Source organism: Pteropus vampyrus, unplaced genomic scaffold, assembly GCF_000151845.1.
Source record: "Pteropus vampyrus isolate Shadow unplaced genomic scaffold, Pvam_2.0 Scaffold27, whole genome shotgun sequence".
NCBI lineage: Eukaryota > Metazoa > Chordata > Mammalia > Chiroptera > Pteropodidae > Pteropus > Pteropus vampyrus.
The window spans coordinates 8,042,407-8,047,936 of record NW_011888808.1 but is presented as its reverse complement, the minus strand read 5'-3'; the positions used below and the strand labels follow the sequence as shown (position 1 = coordinate 8,047,936).

At 31.3% G+C, this 5,530-nt stretch overlaps 1 pseudogene; it reads right to left on the bottom strand.

The window, feature by feature from the left end:
- Positions 1-5,015: 5,015 nt before the first annotated feature.
- On the bottom strand, positions 5,016-5,134 carry LOC111737471 (annotated as a pseudogene).
- Positions 5,135-5,530: the final 396 nt, after the last annotated feature.

The window sequence follows — 5,530 nt, the reverse complement described above, 5'->3', positions numbered from 1 at the left end:
CATACTTTGTAAAGAGTACTGAAAAATACTGCATTATATAGGCAACTCTATGGTCTCAGTTTTTTCCATGTGTCTCTTGAGCTGGGGCCAAGATATCATTTTAAACTAGAGATTGCAGATAATAAAATATTTCCTTTATATCCCCAAATATTCACCCCATTACATATGAACATCAAATAGTTCTTACCAAATTCCCTGAATAAATTAAATAAGTTGTAAAGAACTAGAAAATTTAAATAGACATTTAACTACAGAGACTCTGAATCAGTAACTTTTACTTTTTCCATACAGTAACCAAATATATTTAAAATATTTTTTCTAAACATTTATAGAGAGATATTTATACATTTATACATATCCTTGCAGAGAAGTGAAGAAAAAAATGTTAAATTCCTAAAAATGAGTAGTAGAAATGAAAAAAAGCAAACAATGTAAGAATATATATTAAAAGATAATATAGTGTATAATGAACCATTTGTTTTTTCCTAGAAATTCTAGTTTAACAACAAATTATTGATCAACGTGATTTTATACATTAACATATTAAAGAAAGGAAACTATGGTTGTGTCTATACCTGCAGAAAAAGTGGCCAATTATATAGCATTTCATGATTAGAAAATTTTGGTAAATTAGGAAATCTTTTAGCCTAATATTGAGAAGATACCAAAAACTGCAATAAGATGCGATAGTCTAGAAATAGTATATGAAATACCTTTTTCAAATCTAATAAATGGTCTTTATTAGCAAAATAGTACTTTATTTAAAATATTAAGAGCTTATAAAAATTGATAGAAATATTATTTTTATAGACAGACTAAAGATGGCAAAGGTGACTATACTTTCCAAACTGATCTGTATATTTAATATAATCAAAATCTCAATTCGAACAGAATTATACACATGTCTGCATGATAATCAGATTTATAATAACGTTTACACATTCTTGGGGATAAGGTAGACTGATAAATAAATGAAAATGTAACTATAGTTATTATATGAATACCTAACTCACAATATAAACGTCAATTGACCCCAGGTTTATCTTTGACTTAAATCTGAAAGTAAAATTTATATATTTTTTAAAAATGTTATGAGAAAAACTTTATGGCCTTGGATAGGGAAGGATTTCTTAAACAAGATTCACAAATTATTTTAAAAAAGGAAATAAATTATATATGAATTGTGGAAATTTCAGAACTTCTGTTATCTATCGATACCATGAATAAGTCAAAGTAGAAGATATTTTCCACAAACATAACTCACAAAGAATTAGCATCCACAGGGAATTATTATGGTATCTAAGTGAGTGAATAAGTGAATATGTGAGTATATATGTACATCTGTGTGTTCATACATGTGTGTCAATAAAAAAAAAGACCACTAACAAAATTTTAAATTGGTAAAAATACATGAACAGAGATGACTTTACAAGAGATGACATATCAATAATAAAGGCACATTAGAGAGCACAGAAATGTGAATCAAAACCACAATGACCAATTTGGTAAACATTCTGAGGTTAGACAACACCAATTGCTGGCAAAGATAGAACAAGGGACACCTTTTTTAACTGCTTAGCAACTCCTTGTCTTATTGCAAATTGTTGAATCCACTTTGGAAAATAATTTGGCTTTACTTAATATAGTTGACATGTGAATATTTTATGATCCAGCAATCCCACTACTTAGTATATACCCTAGAGACAATCTTGTACATATGCTTCTGCAGACAAAATCAGAATTTTCCTAAAAGCCCTGTTCATAATAGTAAAATACTGGAAACCATCCAAATGTCCATCTACAGTGGAATAGACAGCAGCTGCATGTATCGAATTGGATGAATCTCAGAAGAGTAAAGTAAACTGAGAATAGCAAGTTCCCCCCAAATACATAATAATTTCATCTATGTAAATTTAAAACACAGGCAAAAACTAAACATACAAACATATATATCCATATGCTATAGATTTCAAAATATAGAGAATTCATAATATGAAATTTAGGATAATTTGTTAAGTACTCCTGGATGAATGAAGTCGACAGGGAACAAACGAGGGCTTTTAAGGTATTAAGCTGACTTGTCAATTGCTTGTTTTATCATGATGACCTAATTGTATGTCTAAGTTATATACAGTATTCGTATGTATATTTCACAATTAAAAATATAAAAAAGAATGCTGTGCTAATAATATGATATATGCACAAACACCAGAGACGTTGCAGCCTATTAAAAAGGCAGACTTTGGAATTAGGAAAACCCAGGGTTGAATAGTTATTGCATCACTTACTAGGTTTGTGACCTACACATTTTTAAAAAGGTGTTAACAATATCCATTCTGTAGGGCTGGCCCGTGAATAAAAGAAATCATGAATGCAAAATGCCAGCAGAAAGCCTGGCACATAGATGCTCAAATTGAGAATCAGCATGGAGGAAATTAACTCTCCTTTACTGACAGCAGTTTCAACCAAAGACAAGTGTTGTGTTCACTGTGGCAACTACATTGTGGGAGGAATTGTCAAATCGTGAGTGAAAAATGCAATGGAGTAACAGTTTCCAATAAATAACATTGTAAGAAAGCAGAGTTTCATCCTACTCAGGCATGCATGTACATTGGCAGAGGGGAGGTGTGAGGGAAGTTGCTCTCTTCTCACTGAGGCGCTTCACCCTTAGATGATCTGTCATTGTATGCAGAACCTAGTGGCAGATTTATCCCTACGATTCAGGTTGCTCAGTAGTGGCTCAGGTGAAAGCATTTCAGTGTGCCATAAAGGTGGGAACTCATAAATGACAGAATCTATTATTGGGTGACAAGCTCCAACCCAGTGACTTTGTTTGTGACTTTGTATAGACTGCAGAAATAATTCCATTGTATTGAGTTTCAGGAGGAAAAAAAAAAATGCAATAACACTGGTCAGCACATTTAACCACTTGATACTATTAAAAAACACCTCATGTGAACTGAAGGCTAAAAGGTTTAAAATAATTGACATGATACAGAGCAATGACATACATTGATGCAGCTCCTAAATTGGTCAGAGCTGGATGTGTTTTATAGTTTCCTTAAAATTACAAATTAACTGTTGTTTTCATATTCTGAGTAAAGCCTCCACAATTTCACTCTGCTTTCATTTTGTATTCTAATCAGGATGATGCTTAATGCTGTGCTTCTCTACCATTAAATGACTGGCCAAAAGAAAAATGTGTCAATAGCAATATCTATGACTAATGTTCCTGGTAGGAATTGCATTTTTTTGGTGGAGGTGGGGAGATGGATAAGGCGGTATTTTGACTCTTATACTAGTGTGCCATGCTATGGACCCTTCAGAGGTTCAGTGGTCAGTCATAACAGAACCTAGTTACTTCATATGTTACTGTATGAAAATTTTGAGTTACTCTTTTTTCATTTTTAGTGTTGGACAAATAATGATGCTGTTTCTATTCCATTATTGGGATTACAGGGAATATTAGAACCTTTAGAACAAACCTATACATATGTTAACTCTGTTTCTGTTAATATTTCTGTTACTATTTCATAGGATTTGTCTTTATGTTAACCTCACGTGATATAGATAACATCCTTCATCTCATGTTTCCTGCAAAGAGCTGCACCATCACTTGAGCTAACCCCAAAATTTATGTTAAATACTATTTCCTAATTTTGCCCTAGGACAAAATTATTTTACTATTCTCTGTCAGGTGTTAATCAGATTAGGTAAAAACAGGTTCAAATACTTATAAATTGTTAGTGATCTGCCTTAGTAACCCAGAAATAGGGGCTTATGTGTACATTTTATATGCATTGAATTATTTTTAAATGATGAGACATAAATATAGTGGCACAGAAATTAAAAAAAAAAAAACTAATGTGGGGAATTTTAAAGGAATTGGATAAAGAAAGCTTTCCGAAAATTAACATTGAATATAGCTCTACTTGGTTGCTGTTTCAATTTTGTCACATTCAGATCTAAACCAATATATAACAAGATAAACAAATTTGGAGTTAGGTATCTAAAAGTTAAGAAAAACTTTAAAAAAAAGCTGTACATGCAACTTAGTAAAAATGATAAAAGAAATAGAGGTTTTATATAATCCTATATCCATTGAAAAAAATCAAATATCTGATTAAGTAAATTCCCACGAGAAGATCAATGTTTTTCTCGGGTGAATTCTTTGAAACTTTCAGGGAAAAAAGGACATGAATCTTACACAAACTCTGCCAAGGTCAAAAAAAAAAAAAGAAACATTTGCTACTCAGGTCAATCTCCCTCGTAAATGGGTATGCTTAAATCCTAAATATAATATTTTGAACAATATACATGAATGAGTATTCATCACGAACACATTGGATTTAGTCCATGCATGAAGGGATCCTTCGAAATTCAAAACTTAATATAATTTCACCATGGTCTTGCATAGAAGAAAACATGTGATCATAAAACACTAGTGACATATTAGATAAAATTTATTTACCAGTCTTAATAAAAAAATAAACTAATCAAGGAGATCATTTATAAACTATATAAATATCTACCCAATGTACTGTACATTTGAAATTAATAATAAAATAAATATTTTTTTAAAATTAAAAAACATGAAAAAATAAACTAGTAACCGAGGGGAATTTCCATAACCTGATAAAAGATACTTACAAATCCATGAAAAAAAAATCATACTAATGTGAAATAATTTTGCTCTTCAAACAAAGGAAGAAGATAAAGAAGCTTGTTACTGCCATCTCTAGTAGACTTGTGTTTAGAACACATGGACAGTAAAATAAGGCAAGAAATTAGAAGTAGGCAATGTAATATTAATGAAAAGTTAAAATAAGCTACTCATATACCACTAGATTTATAAAGTGAACTTATCCATGATTCTGAATATAAAACTGATAAGCAAAAATCAGTTGACCGACTCTATACTACCAAAAACAAATGTATTTTTTTGTTTGTTTGTTTTGTTTTTTAGGCGAGGCAACCCTTGGTTGACCTCACAGATTGCAAGGACCTTTTTTTTAGGCCCACAGCACCTAGTCTTCCTAGGTCGTCTCCCATTCAAGTACTAACCAGGCCCGACCCTGCTTAGCTTCCAAGGTCAGACAGGATTGGGCTTGTTCAGGGTGGCAAGGCCATAGCCCAGAAACAAATGTGAAGGAAAGATACTATTGACAGTAAACAAGAAGCACGGCATATATTCAAATTAATGTACAGATGCTCTGCACTAAAGACTATAAAACTTACTGATGTACATTTGAAAAGATCTAAATAAATAGAGAACAACATCATATTCCTTCAATTAAGGGTTCAATATCATTAGGTATAAATTTGTTCAGATTATTCTAAACATGTAGTTCAATCACAAACAAAAATGACAACTTTTTTTTTTTTTTTTGGTGTGTGTGTGGATATAAAGAGTAAATAATATGAAGGTAATAATTTAAAAGAAATATTGGTAGATGATTCTAATGGCTGTCATGTTTATTGGAAAATAAATCAGGAAGATATATTTTAGTCTGAGGATAAGCACAGAAAT